Genomic DNA, 15,990 nt, shown 5'->3' on the forward strand with positions numbered 1-15,990 from the left:
CACATATCCACTTAACCACTGTATTTCTTGGCCACTGGTTTGATAAAACACACCTCTTACCTTTTCCCAGCATTTCAGGTTGTAGCCATGGTATGTTGGCCTGCAGGTCTCAGGCAGGCACGTCAATTGCCCTTGGAATTCCAGGATTTAGCTTTGCAGTCTCTATTTGTCAACAATCTCAAAGGTCCTTGACATATAGTCATTTGTAATTTTGCAAAGATGTCAATTTTTAGAAGTTAGTTTATTATGGACTTCCCTGGTGGCGCAGTGGTTAAGAATCCACCTGCCAATGCAGGGGACACGGGTTCGAGCCCTGGTCTGGGCCGATCCCACATGCCGTGGAGCAACTAATTCTTGCGCCACAACTACAGAGCCTGCGCTCTAGAGCCTGCGAGCCACAACTACTGAGCCCGCGTGCCACAACTACTGAAGCCCATGTGCCTAGAGCCCATGCTCCACAAGAGAAGCCACTGCAATGAGAAGCCCGCGCACTGCAACGAAGAGTAGCCCCCGCTCACCGCAACTAGAGAAAGCCCGCTCACAGCAACGAAAACCCAACGCAGCCAAAAATGAATAAATAAATAATGTTAAAATAAGCTATTAAAAAAATTAGTTTATTATACAAGTAATATATGAGTGTACATATATATTGCAAAATGCTTATATAGTTGAGAAGTACACAAAGAAAACGTGTAGAAGTCTTCCTTTATTTGTATCAGTCAGAGTAGGCCACGTTATACTGCAGTAACAAACACCCCCAAAATCTCAGTGGCTTATAGCAACAAATGTTTATTTCTTGTTCACACTACATGTTTATCACGAGTTGGCTACAAGCTCTGCTTATTGCCTTTTTCACACCAGAACCAAAGCTGATGGAAAAACCTAGCCTCTATCTGGAACACTGTCAATCTGGCAGAAAGAAAAAGACAAGACAAATGAGGCCCTGACTTCTACAACTTAGCACAAAAGTGATCAACATCTCTTCTTTGGCCAAAGCAAGTCACATGGCCATTCCCAAGGTCAACAGTGTGGGGATATATCCTACAGAGAGGAGCGCAGCTGGGAAAGAAACTGGAAAGTTTGGTGAACAAGAAGACATCTCCCACTACCTCCTCCTAGGACAACTTCCCTCCCAGAGGTAACTGCTCTCAGCACTTCAGTCCCCTTTCTTATGTATTTGCCTAAGTGTGTGTGTGTGTGTGTGTGTGTGTGTGTGTGTATGAATATATATATGCACATAAATGTAGAATATTCACATGTTGTTCTGCAGCTTGCTCTGTTCATTTAATCTACCTCAGAGACCTTTTCATATCAGTACATATAAGCCTACCCGACTCCTTCTAACAACTATATGGCATTTCATGCCATAATATATTTAAATTCTTGGTGTCCTTTTGTATCTTTTCAAAATTTTTTTCTATTACAAATAATGTTGTGATATTTATCCTTATGCACATGTCTGTGCACATGTGTATTTCTGAATAATAGGTTTCTAGAAATTAATTGTTAAAGTAGAGCATGTGTGCATTACCATTTCTAATAGATACCACCAATTTGCCTGGAAAAATGCCTCATCAATGTACACAGACATCAGCAATATGCCTGATTTCCCAAATCCTCAACAACTCTTAATATTATTAAACTTTTTCTTTTTGTTGATCTGATAAGTTTTTTAAATGGTTGTTCATTGTTTTAATGCATATAGTGCATTTTCTTGTTTGTTGGTGAGGTCGAGTGTCGTTTGTATTTATTGGCTAATTTCACAGTTTTTTCTTTTGTGAGTTGTCTGTTTCCCTTCTTCACCCATTCTCTAGTGGTTGTTTATTCTTTCACATTTGAATATGTAGAATTATAGTTTTTCTCAATATTAATCCTCTGTACTACTGCTTGTGAATATGAGTATCTTTCATTTACCATCAGGAACCTTCCTAAAAGCCAGACACAGAGTGAAAATATTAACCGGTAGCCCCTTTTTTGCTAATCCATCACTACCAACCAGTTTCCTAAAACAAAGAGAAAGTCAGTAAACGTAACAAATTACTTAGTATGTCAGATGTAGAAAACATTGCTTCCTGTTGACCACACAGTGACTCTGACTTTTAACAGACATTTGCATGTGTGCAGCTGCACGGCCTCTCAGCACCGTCAACATCTGACTCTCATCCCTTTGTTGACATTCTGCCCTCTTCAAAACATCTGCATATGATTCTGAAATTCCTCCAGTTATATTTGGAAAGTAACTAAAGAATTTCTGCCCCCTCCACCATAAATATATTACTTTGTTTAAAATGTTATATTGAGTTTGGGAGATGTACAAATAAAGTTTTCTATATAAATCTAGGCCCTAAACATGTTACATTGGAGAGGTATGTATGCTTTATGAAATCTGAGTGTTGATAAAGAGGGATTCTACTGAGAAAAGATTGCTAGGGAGGCAGCTTGTGAGGTGTATCTCTATTTGCTTCCAGTTTGGCCATTTAGTTTTTAATTTTGTTTTTGGCTTTTTTTCCCCAACTTTATTGAGATATAATTGGCATATAACATTGTATAGGTTTATGATGTACAATGTGATGATTCAATATGTAATATATTGAAAAATGTTCATCACAATCCGTCACCTCATGAAAATATCTTATGTGTGTATGTGTGTGGTAAGAACATTTAAGATCTACTCTCTTAGCAGCTTTCAAGTGTACAATACAGTATTGTTACCTATAGTCACCATGCTGTACATGAGGTCCACAGAACTTATGCATCTTGTAACTGGAGTTTGTACCCTTTGATCAACATCTCCCCACATCCACATTTGCCCCTGGCAATCACTGTCCCACTGTTTCTATGACTTTGGCTTTTTAAGATCCTACATATAAGTGAGATCATCCAGTATTTGTCTTTCTCTGTCTGACTTATTTCACTTAGCATAATGCCCTCAAGGTCCACCCATGTTTTCGCAAATGGCAGGATTTCCTTCTTTTTTTATGGCTGAAGAATATATATATACCATATTTTCTTTATGCATTCATCCCTCAAACAAACTTAGGTTATTTCCAAGTCTTAGCTCTTGTGAGTAATGCTTCAGTGACTATGGGAGTGTGGATATCTCTTGGAGATAGTAATTTCATTTCACTTAAATATATACCCAGAAGTGGAATTGCTGGATTATAGGATAGTTCTAGTTTTAATGTTTTGGGGAAACTTCATACTGTTTTCCACTGTGGCTGTGCCATTGTTTTTCATTTTGTTCATGGCATTTTTTTAGTCGCACAGTTTGCCATTTTCATGTAATCAAATCTCAGTTATTTTTATTTAATATTTCTGGATTTGAAGTCTTGCTTTAAGAAGGCTTTTCCTAACTCAGAATTTCTTTTTGAAATTATCCTATATATACAGATATTTTAAAGTTGTTAGTTTTGTTTTTTGTTTAGCTCTTTAATCATAAGGAATTAATTATTGGATAAGATGTGAGGTGGGGTAGAGAAGGCTAGGCTACCTTTTCTCTGCCCTGAAACAGGTAGCATATCAACCCAATACCATTTATTGGATATTTCCTTCTTTCTCCAACTGGTTTGAAATGTACCATGAATTAAATTCTCAGCATTAAAAAAAAGGTATTCTGTATCTTAAGGCATCAGATTTTATGGTGGAGCTGGTGTACAGGTGTGCAAATCTCAGGGAGCATGAGGTTAATTACAGCATCCATGGATCAACACAGGCATTCCCTGCACATTGTAATTATTCTCACAAACGTAAAAACTTTCTTATGTGTGACAAGCGATTCTGATAGCCAGGCAACTGCTAATGATGCATGTCAAGGTGTTACCGACTTGGGTCCTTGGACTCTTTAATCAATAGAAATTGATAACAGGCCGGACTAGGAATTCAGGCAAGGCTTTACTGGGAGTGAAAACAAGTAACAGGTTCCCTTGCTTGCTCTCCGAGGAGGGCGGGCTGGTTCCTTAAATGGGGTGAGTGTAGGGGTGGATCTGTGGATCAAGCTGGAGGGGTGGCTTAAGTGATCTGCCCACCCCCTTGGTGGTGCTGTGTGCAGGGATCATGTGCAGTGCCCTGCTTTTGCTCCCCACACCTAAGAAATAGCAGTTGGTTTGGGGCTTTTTTGTATCTTATTGCTCATAATTTGTCCCAACTGCACATGCATGCAGTTATTTTTAGTCTCTTATAGTTTCTTTGTATTCTGTTGCTGGAGGAGACATTAGTCCAGGTGCAAGCACTCCGGTAAAGGGTCCCAGGTGCCAGGTCCCAACCTACCTCAAAGGGATCTAAGAAAGTGAAAGACCATTACAAATAACTAGAGTCCTGTAGTAATAGAATTATTAAAGTTTTTAAGGGGTTGCTTTAATTTCTCAGTTATCCTTTAATATGTTTTACGCAGGGCCTGTTTGGGTTTGATGGTGTTCAAGAATTCAAGGATTCAATAGTTCTGGGCTGAGTCCCTGGAAACATTCAGGTTCTACTGTGCCATGAGCTTTCCTGGTTCTGGAGATTCTCCTGCAACTGGTACCACCTTGGGGGCAGGAACGGGTGAGACTTTTCCAAGTGTTTCCATCCCACACGTTGTGTGAGAGAGAAGGCTGCCGTCTGTGCGTCCATTTCTCACCACCAATGGCTCCTCATCCCATGGCAATCTGAGTGGCCCTTCTCCACACCTCAGAAATGCCTCATGCTGGTCTAGTCAGAGGAGTTTAAAGATGCTGGTGGGGGGGTAGAGGAGTGCAGGTAGTATTCAGAGGATGGTTGACATCATACGGCAGATGCTTTGAGCCTACTGTGTCCCAGGGGGTGGACTTCGATAATTAGCAGATGAGTTGACAATTGCCTAAAGAAAGAGAACAGAGTGCGGTAGGAAAGGGGAGTGGGTCAGAGGTCCGTCTCCTCTCTTTCTCTCCCCTCCCCCCACCACATGCCCCACTGGCTCCTTTGTGTCCCAAGACTAACAGTTTCATCTACAGCCTGATGGAAGATTAGATGATAACTTAAAACAAGAGGGGCTTCCTGGGCTGAGGAGACAACACTGAAAGCTTCGTGAAGAATTTGGAGAATGCCACAGCAGGTAAAGGAGTTGCTGGCTGCCAATCTGGGCCAGGGATCTCCTGGCCCTGGGCTGCCTCCCAGCCAGCCAGAAGGTGTCTTCTCATGTCTTTAGAGGGCTTCACCCCTGGAGCCCAAGCCCACTGTGCCCCAGCCAGGGTTTCTCAAACTCTTCCTACTCAGCCACCCCTTGAGGCTGGAAGCCTCAACACAGAACCCAGGAGAGGATGAGGCATAGCCAGTCCCACTCCAGGCAAATGCGATTTCTCTGCCGTCTCCACCTTTATCTCTAACACTGAAGCAAGTTTGTGTTCTACATCATGTATCTATGCTCGTTTTGATATAAAAGTTGTGTTTGCAATTTCATGCCTAGCCTCCCCTCTCCCCTTTCCATCAGGTCCCAGTATAAAATCCAGTGCTGCTCTGTATTTCATGGGGTTCATTACAGTTGTAATTATGTTTGCCCATCATGTATTTGCTGTCTTTCCCACTAGAGTGTAAGCTCCAGGAGGGTAGTGGCCATGCCTGTCTGGCTCAGTGGCTGGCCAGTGCCTGTCTGTGGCCTTTAGCCTTGGTAGTTAGAGCCTTCTTACAATTAGGCACCAGTAGGTCAAGAGTCTATTCTTCCTTTCACCGGAAGAAAGGCCTGATAACTCACAAAGGGGTTATTGTTCTCAAAGGGTCCATGTGAGAGGAGCCATCCGTCATTGCTGGGCCCCAGCCCTGTCACAATTCCTGGCCCCCTCCCAGTGAAAGTGAGACAATGACATCGTCTCAGAATATATACAAAGAACAGGCTTTCTGTAAATCTCTCTATGGAGAATTACTTTAAGCTCATTCCTACTGTATTAGGTGCATAATATCATAACTCAGAGTTTCCCAGATTTAGTTCAAGGGCATAGATGATTTGGTTAGGTATAAGATTTTTAGACATTTTCTTGTCCAAGAAGAATTTGAAGCATGTCTTGCTGATGGTAGGAAATCAACTCAATTTGGGAGAGGAGCTGATTTTTCCAATAAGTAATTATAAATCATACCAACCTCCCTCACCTATGGGTCTAGTTCTCCCATCTCTTACATGGGTTTTCTGTGACAACCCTTATCATTATCATTCTTGATATCCACAGAGCACTAGTCAAAAGATGTATTGGTTAAAAAATGCAAATTCCATAAAACAGCAAAGTGCTGGCTCCAAGTTTCATGTAAAGGTGTGCTTAAACAAATGAGTCCACATTTGAAGACAACGCTAAAGAAAAGTAGCAAGAAGTCTGAATTGTGGGATAGTTATTTTTACCATAATTCCTTACATTTATTGAATATATATTGTGTCAGATACTAAACTGAGTTCTTTGCATGAATTAGCTTGTTTAATTCTCACAGAAACCATTTGATATAGGGAGAATTTTATTCCCATTTCATAGATGAGGAAACTGTTACTTGGGAGGGAGTACGTAACTTTCCCAAGATCAGGCCTAGTGGGGAACTGGGCCAGAGCTCCGGTGCTGATTTATACCGTTCCGTGGTCCATTCTCTTACCACTGGACGTGAACAAGTGTTACCGAATCAGGTCTGGCTGCTCGCCGCTCGAAAATCAATACCCAAGAAAGATATGTTGGTAGCAAGGAAAGTTGCTTTTAATCAGAATGCTCGCAATCTGGGGAAGTGGTGGACTCAGTGTCCTCGAAAAGCATCTCCGAAGATTCTGCTCGGCCATGAAAGTTTTTAAAGGGAAGAAGGGAAGTAATCTCCGTTAATCGTGGAGATAGGGGATCAGAGTCGTTGCCATTCCCCACTGCGTGCAGGCTCGTCGACTTCTTGTGATTTTTCTTTCTATGCTATCTTGTTCACACAGTTTGTTCGCAGGATTACTGAAGGGGAAACTAGGGAAGAGATCTGGTCATCTGATAATTACTTATTCTTCATTTCTATTTCTTTGATCTACAGAAAGAACCAACAAATTAGGCAAGGTATTGGGTGATCAAAAGATTTGAAAGGGGTGCTAGGGCCGGAGATGAGTAGAGCATGGGGGCGCCTGGTTTACGGTTAGTGACAAGACAAAAGGGTGCCTCCTGCAAAGAGCTCTTTCCTGCCAAAAGCTGCTTACACAAGCAGTAGACATCTGTGAAAAAGAAAAAGAAAGAAACTTTCACCACTTTAAGTGCTGGTTAGCTTGTGCTGCTCAATCCAGGGCCTTACAGATTTGTTTCAATGAACAAATTCATAATGATCCTTTGTAAGTGGCTCATTGGTTCATTCATTTTTTCAGGTGATGGAAAATCTGTTAAACGTTGCCTCTCCCCTCCAACCTCATTACAATCTCACAAAAACAATTTTCATAGGTGAGTTTGGCCCATTTCTAAATTGCTTCAAGATCCAAATTTCTGTTTGACCAGCCATCAAACAGGAAGTCCTGACTAGTGGTGCACTTTTGAACAATGTGTTGACATTTAAAGTCCCTGTTTGAGTTCCTGCTCCAGGCATTATCTCATTGCATGCATTATCTCATTTTATTCTTACAGTCACCCTCTTGGTCCCATTTTTCAGACAAGGAAACTGAGGCTCAGAGTGGGTGAGCCCCAGGTCACACAGCTAGTGGACTAAGGATCTAGGTTGATCGCAGGTCTGACATCACAGTCCGAGCTTTTAACCCCTATTCTTTAGTACCTTTTCAGTGAGTGCCAGGGAGTTTGGAGATAGAGGCTGTAGTAGTTCAGGAAGATTCCACGGAGGAGGTGGAAGATGAGCTGGATTTTGAGGATTGTATTGGAAATATGAGAATTGCATTGGGGAGGGAGTAAGGCAGAAAAACAAACAGAGCAGGCTCCCTTGCTTCTGTAGAGAAGGTGAATTAGACCATTTTGTGGTTGACATTGCCAGTTAATTTTCAATTCAACACCTGCCTTGCCATTTGAACTTAATCTTATTATAGCAGATCTCTTTGCATGCCTTTTGTTTGTGCAGATTTTGCACACGGGGGTTTTTAAGTCAATCAATGAGCATCTGTGCTGAAAGGAATTATTTTTGTGTGCATAAAAATAATTGGCCCAATTCCTCTGTGAACCAACAAATAAAACCTATCTAATTCCTGTCTTAGAGGTAAAGAGTGATGCAGTATAGAAAGAAAAGCCTTTACCTAACTACCTCTCTTCTGTTTCTAGTCCATTCCATGATTTCCAGGAAAATGAATTTATACTGTTTGGAGGAAAGGTTGAGATCAGCATAACTAGCCTGAATTTAGCATACAGACAGTGTCCTTGACAGTCATGCTCAATGTACATAAATGTGCAAGGTATTCCAATAGCAGAGAGGGAGCCAGCCAAGAAAGAGATTTGAACTTTAATTTCCCACACATGACATCAAGATATACCACTGTCCTTTTCTTAAATTCTGTTTTGTACCATCCCACCATGAGAGTGTCTCTTATAAAATATTCTTTCTCAAATATCCGGACTTCGTTTCCAAGTCATTTAATTTTCGCCAGGTTGTTGACTCTGTGTGCTTGTCTTTAAATCGTCTACTTCTTTCACCATTTCCATTTTTCTTATCTTTTTTGCAGAAAGTAATTTTTCCAAAGACATATTTCAATGCATGGAAGGGGGAGATTACTTCACTTTTATTTAGCATCCCCCGAAACTTTCTTTGTTTCAGAGAAAGCTGGAATCAAGTGACTTTCTCCTCTGTATATCTGAGCAACGCAGTTTCTCCATCTCTGTATAAAGGTAAGCACCACTGGTGGCAGCCATCTAGCCGTTGTTGGGTGGGACAGAACCTACTGTCAGCTCCAGCAGATAGCCCTGATTGGTCTAGGCTACTGGAAGTCCAATTGTCATGGTCACAAGGTTTGGTTCAGGGTTGAGCCAGTCAGTGCAAAGCTTTGAGCTGCTGTTGGTTGACTGTGAGAGACAAACTCTCCTGTCACGTGAGAACAAGAGAGTGTGAAAGCCTTCTGCAATCGCCAGGAAGTTAGCCCTAGGAGGCAACGAACATTGGGTATAAAAAAGAAGAGAGGTAGAAAGAAACTGAGTCTTCACATCATTGTAGCCATCAGTACAGTCCATTTACCTCTGTGCTCTCAGTTAGCCGATAAATCCCTTCTTGTTTGTGAATTCCAATTAGGTTTTCTGTTACTTGCAGCCAAAACCCTTTTATCTGTTACACCCGACTACTGGGCAGTGGAACTAAAACACAATATTACACCTCAAAATGCAGTTTATCCAGTCTAACCATCTAACAATAGAGTACTGGATAATTAAATTGCATTCGATGGTGATATATTAGCCAGGACAGACTAGGCTGTTATAAATAGAAATGACAGTCACATAACAATTGGAAACAAGTGTTCCTGGTCAGCAGCTGGCTTTCTTCTGCATGGTTTCATTGGTTTTTCAGGAACCTGGGTTCCCTCCATCTTTTGGCTCCCCCATCGCTTAGGGCCTTGTCATCACCCTTATCAAGCTGGCGTAAGGGAAAGGAGGATGAGGTGGGCACCACTGCTTTTTAAAAGCCTTGGCCTAGAAATGGGACAAACTCTTTACACCCTCCCTTGGCGAAAACTAGTCACATGGGCACATCTAACTGCAAAGGAACCCAGGAAGAGGAAGTGGATTTTTGGTAACTAGTTCCTAGTCTTGGCCTAGATAGAATACTTTAGGAGACTATTAAATACGTGGGAAAATGCCAACAGAGCATTGTGCATAGTATGAGCCCAGGTTTTCTAAGGTCCCAGTCTCTAAGGTTCTAAGGTCCCACATAGTGTAAGCTATGTCTCTTTCTGCTCCAGCCCTGTGGCCAGGCTCCGCTCTTGCTCTTTTCCAGCCGTGTTGGTACATTCATGATGTTCTCTATAGCAAACCCACCCCAGCATCCCCTGGATGTCACTGAAGTTCTTGGAGGAAGACAGAAATGTAATCAAATTCCTCCGTGGATATCTGTTCTTTGCTCCAAAATTCTCTTCCCTTGTAGCACACTCACCTCACTTGTTCCTCTTCTCAGCCACATGCTTCCCTTTCGCCATCTCCAGCCCCTGAAAGTGTCCTCATGGAGCAGTTGGCTCTTGCCCTTTGTTATATGTCCACTCGGCAAAACAAAAACCTGATATTAAGCCTAAAACCAAACAAGATATTTTTACCTCCAGCATACCCCTCAGGGAACTTAGCAGATCATTCACTGAGCAAAAAAGGTCTCTTCTTGGGGCAGGGCTGGGTGGGGAGTTGCTAAATAAGGAAATGATTTTTTGCCATAAAAATTCATTTACATAGAAAGAAAGACTGGAAGGATATTCCCAAAATGTTAACAGTGTTTATCTCTAGGTAACTGGATTGCAAGTGGTTTTTTCCTCTTGTGTGTTCCTGTACTTTAATTTCTGTTTCCCTATCTTTCAAATTGTCTAAAGTACATGAGGTAGTTCTTTAATCTGAAAGAAAAAAAGTAAAGAAAATTGTCTTTTGCTCAATTTTACTTATCAGCAGGGAAATGCAAATCAAAACCACAGTGAGATACCACTTCATACCGATTAGGAGGGCAATTATGGAAAAAAAAAACAGAACAGAAAATAACAAATGTTGGCAAGGATGCAGAGAAATTAGAACCCTTGTGCATGTTGGTGGCAATGTAAAATGGTGCTGCCACTGTGGAAAACAGTATGGTGGTTTCTCAAAAAATTAAATATAGAATTATCATATGATCCAGCAATTCTACTTCTGGGTTTATACCCCAAAGAACTGAAAGCAGAGACTTGAAGAGATAATTGTACAGCCATGTTCATAGCAGCATTATTCACAATATCCAAGAGATGAAAGCAACCCACATGTCCATCAACGAATGAATAAATGAAATGTGGCATATACATATGATGAAATATTATTCAGCTTTAAAAGGAAGGAAATTCTGACACATGCACACGGATGAACCTTGAGGAATTATGCCAAGAGAAATAAGGAGTCACAAAAAGACAAATATTGTATAATTCCACTTATGTGAGTATGTAGAGTGGTCAAATTCACAAGAGACAGAAAGTAATATGGTGGTTGCCAGGGCTAGGGGACGCAGGGACGGTGTGTTAGTGTTTAATGGGTGTAGAGTTTTAGACGGGAAAGGTGAAAATGTTCCAGAGATGGATGGTGGTGATGGTTGCAGAACGGTGTGAATGTACTTAATGCCACTGAACTGTACACTTAAAAATGGTTAACATGGTAAATTTTATGTTATGTATATTTTTCATAATTTTTTTAAAAAAAGAATTTATCTTTCCATAGGCAGTTTTACAAGAATTTTTGACTTGGATAGCTTGTGATCTCTTTTGAAAACCAGATATTTCCCTAGTTTGGGCTTTCCACCTACACAGTATGCCTTTTTATATGAATTTGTAAAAAAGAAGAAATACTCATTTTACCAGTATTACATAAGGCTCAGGGGTTTAATAAGATATGGCTTCTCTTCAAGGATTTGCCATCTAATAAGTGGGAAAGACAGGTAAGCAATTAACTACAATCCACAGGGAAGTGCAATAGTGGCCAAGTGTAGAGATACAAGCAGTGAATTCTGCCTGGGTAGTTAAAGAGGCTTTTCAGAGAAAGAGGTGTTTAAACTGGACTTTGAAAAACCCTTATGAATTTACTCATGAAAAAGATGGGATGAACATGGGGGGCACACTGGAAAGTGACATAGAGACGGGGGACAGCACTGAGACAGGAGGAAATCAGTCACCCCAGTCTTAGGGCATCATGGGACACTGAACACACCTGGCTGAATGCCAGCAGGGGGGCAAGCTCAGGCCTGGATGTGGCAGCGTTGTCTTTCCTGGGGAGATGACCCAGGATGTGGGCTGAACTCAGAAAGCAAAGTCCAAGCCAGCCATGTGTCAGGACCAGAGCTGAGACCTTGAGTGATTCTAGAGGGACATGGAGCATGCTGGAGCTTCCTGTGCAAACAGGGGAATGGCTCCCTGCATGTTGGTGCCTGATTGTGTGCAGCTGTTGGTTTTGCAGTCTGGCAAGGAACGGAGTAGAAGTGCTTTTCATTAACTGCAAAAGCTTATGTAATATTTCTTGTCGGCATCTTGGACTTGGCCGTTCTGCAGCACGTCTCCCCCCAGTACCCACACACATGGACTTGCGTGGGGCAGTGGAGTGCAAGTGGTGCACAGCTGTACAACCAGTGCCTTGGCCCCGGCAGGGGGAGAACAGAGCGTGCTTGTGAGCTGGAAGTCCGTGGGTGCTGTGTCAGTCATTCTGAGTCGTGGGATTGGTGGGGGGGAATCAGCTTTCGAGAAGGAGACAGAGGGCGTGTAGAATTACACGTCTTGGACCTGGAAGATCATCAAGATCAACTCATTCACTAGTTTATTGTCGATCGGTGTGGGTCACTCTTGTCACTGCAGCTGTTTCTGCTCTTTGAATCCTCTGCCATGTGCCGGTCCCTGCCTTCTGTTGGGCACTTCTGTTTCCGGCAACCACAAAGATGGCCTTTACGGCTCCTCTCTGCATCCCCAGGCTCCCCTAAGAGGAACTTTACCCCTGCTCCCAAGGCCACAGAAGTGTCCAGGATCCATGAGCGTCCACAGCCAAATCTCATCTGGCCATGGCAGGAGCACAAAGTATAGGGGACGGGCCATGTGGAAAATCCTGCAAATGTACCCTATCTCATTTTCCAAGTTCCCAGGATTCTATCACCTACCTGGGGTCAGACCTTGACTCTCTTACCCAAACAGCACATAAACCTCTACACTCTTCCCTTCTTGGAAGAGCCTCCTTGATTCCTCAGGTGGGCCTGACTCACAAAGAGCTGGAAATTCCCTGCCTGGGGTCAGGATACCCAGGTCTGGGAACACAAAGCCCTGGCTGCCTTTCCTGGAAGGGAAAGGGGGAAATTATCTTTCCATTGTTTTTTGCTGATAGGTCAGAATAGCACAAAAGATAAGCTATGATTAATTTCTCAATATCTCACCTTGTTGCACATGGATGGTCTCATTCACCTGAACACCTGGAGACAGGTGAGCTGGGCTCACTCATCTGATACCATAATGTCAAGTGGAGCCGTTGGTCCTACCAGCTGGTAGTCTGTTCATGGGTCTTTCTTGACTCCTCAACATGTAACTCCTGGACACTTTTGGGTGGGCCACTGATTGCGCCTTCATTTCCTTTAATTTACATTCACAGCTGCTTCTAGGTGGCACCTCCCATCTCATCCCAGCTCTGTCTCCTGTTCACTCCTAGACATTCTCCTGCATCCCTAGACACAAAGCCCCAGGGAATCTGATCTGATTTTAGGGCAGAGTCCCACTGATATAGCAGGAGCTAACCCTAACAAAGCAGTGACTGAGGGTTGGGAATCTAAGGTATGAACCCTCCATACTTTCATACAATTCTAAAACTACTTTTGAACTAGGAATCCTGGCACTTCTGACCCAGAGGAGTACTGCCATTTGTGACAAGCCAGCTGTCCCCAGGCCCAGGTCAAGAAACCCTGGGATCAAATGGCCTGAACTCCGCTAAATGGACAAGACCCTTCTTTTCCGGAATTTGAAACGATTAAGTGGCTCAATGGAGGCACTTTTCTTTGTTCACAGAAGGAAGGGCCTTGTTGGTTGGCTTTTTCTAGAGTGTTCTTTAAGGAAGTTTCCCACCTTCCAGATTCTATATATTTGATTTTCCATCTTGTCTGGGTTCCTAGGAAAGCTGAAGCCTTCCCTCTGATGTCCAAATGCAGGGAATTGACAAGCTCTTTACGCTGGAAGATTTGCTAACATCAGGGCCACTCCTTAGGCATCCTTTTCCAGCCCCTCCCAACAATCTCTGAGCCTGAACTCCACTTCACGTCTGGTGTCTGGGATGTATGTCAGCATGTTTAAAGCTTCTTCTGCATGTCAGCTCCTGCCCTCCTTTCCCAGGTCTGGAAACTACGTCCTTTTACCTCCTCCTGGCTGTAGCCCCCAAAGAGTTGGAGAGCATGTCACCGTGCCTGCTGCAGCAGCCTATGTGTACGAACAGATATAGCATCCAACGATCTGATTTATGTTTTCCAGATTTACCGCATCACTCGCATACCCAGGCCGGCTGATATTTTAGGAGCGTGAATCAGAGTGTCTGGCATGGCTCCCTCTGCAGCCGAGCTCCGGCTGCAGGCATAATGAAGTTGGGAGGGGGGAAGAACTCTACTTATCGGGGAGGCAATGTGTGTCAGTAACAAGTCTGCCTGGCAACAGCACTAGGAGAGATCCCAGGCCCCAAGATCAGAGCCAGCATCTCCACACTGGTGGAGAAGCATCACGCTGCACAATTTTCCTCCTTGGTGGGCTGACTACCCTCTTTTAAAAAAAAAAAAAAAAAAGGAAAATAAGTGTTTTGTACATGCATTCTCCAAAAGATATCCCCTAACTTGCCATCAAACAGGGAGACTGCAATAAACTGAAATGTCACCGGGCTGGGTCTGTCCACGGAGATGTTATACATGAATAATAAGAAACGAGTTTCTGCAATACAGTGAGAGGCAGGAAGATGAAGCTGAAAGAAGCAGAGCTAACTGACTCTCTGTGACTCAGTGTAGGACTCTGCTTAGGGAGTAGGGCTCAAGACTAGGGAGACAGGGAAATATTCCTCTATTTTTTTCCTAAGCTTTTAGGCATGTGCTGCTAAATATAGAGTTTCCTATTTCTCAAGGAGTCTATTCAGAATGAGGGAGAAAGTGGAACAAGGACTGATCTAGACGTCTGCACATGTGGGGCTACGTCAAGAGCAGTGGTTCTTTTTCACCTCTGGATCCCAATGCCTAGAGCAACAATAGACACCAGGTTGCAGCCTCATACAGGTGTGTTGAGCCAAACCTGGACCTGGCTCTGTTTGTACTTTGAGTGCCCTTGAGTGTATCTCTTTGCCCTTCCAGGCATCCTTTTTACCATCTGGAGAATGAACCGATGATCTCTTAGGGATTGTCCCAGGTCCAACATTCTAGGGTCTCAAGGTCAAAAGTGGTCTTACAATTTTTAAAAAGCAGGGAATTAAAAATGTTCCCATAAATGTTTATACCTCAAATGCCTGATCTTCAGGTTCTGCTTTATTATCACAGTGTGTGCACACAACTCTTCAGGCTTGAATGTTCCCATGAATACATCATTCAGTGGTATCTGGGATACATTTACATTTTTAACATCAGTGTAATTCTATTTGGTTTTATGCCATGGGAAGTTCAAGCCTGATTCAATTACGGGGTTTCACAAAATGAGTTTTTAATAAGGAAAGACAATGCATTGCACATGTTATACCATTGTACTTTGCATTGTTATCCAATCAGGCATGTTGGGGGTGGCTCATGCTTCGGTCCAAGAATCTGTTAGCAATCCGTAAAGTTGAATATTTTACTATCTTATTTGGAAGCATGGAATTTAAGAGCTGGAACGGACCTTCGAGGTAGGCAGGCATCACCTACTAAAATAAGGGCAGGGAACTTTGCGTGCACTTTTGCATACCTCTCACCTCCTAATGTAGCTTTCATATTGTTGGTCTGAAAAACTGAACAGAAAAAGCCCTGGTTGCTAAACCTGGGAATGAGGAGGGCTTTGGGAGCATCAAACAGAACTGCATGCAATCTGAGAGTGCTTCTCTTTCTATCAAAAACAGCCATAGCAAGATTGCAATTCCTGTCTGTCAGAGAAGGGGCAGAGGTAACCGTGCAGAACTGCACAGAGGGAGAATTCTTCCCAGGTAACAGCTGCAGCTGGCTTTTTCCATAAAGTACACACTAAAAAGAAGCAACCCTCCGTGGAAATAGAGTTGAAGTCAAGTCAGACTTAACAGGGGGAACACTGAGTCAGTTCAGCCCGACTGAGGAGTTATAGCAGTTGGATAAAACCTCTGGTCTGAGTAAGCAGACATGGTAGCTGTAGAACCCAGAAGGGAAATTCAAACCAAAAAGGATGAGAAGCAGAAGTCCTGAGATCACCCAAGTGAG

General features: G+C 42.8%; 1 long non-coding RNA gene across 1 annotated transcript in view; it reads left to right on the top strand.

Moving 5' to 3' along the window:
* The first annotated feature begins 4,973 nt into the window (after window positions 1-4,973).
* The window catches only part of LOC133085581 (uncharacterized), a 45,535-nt gene continuing 34,518 nt past the window's right edge, over window positions 4,974-15,990 (top strand). The window contains exons 1-2 of the long non-coding RNA XR_009699567.1: window positions 4,974-5,068; window positions 8,695-8,765. This is a non-coding gene — a long non-coding RNA (uncharacterized LOC133085581). The remainder of the gene's footprint in view (window positions 5,069-8,694; window positions 8,766-15,990) is intronic.

The sequence above is a fragment of the Eubalaena glacialis genome, chromosome 2 (assembly GCF_028564815.1).
Source record: "Eubalaena glacialis isolate mEubGla1 chromosome 2, mEubGla1.1.hap2.+ XY, whole genome shotgun sequence".
Lineage (NCBI taxonomy): Eukaryota > Metazoa > Chordata > Mammalia > Artiodactyla > Balaenidae > Eubalaena > Eubalaena glacialis.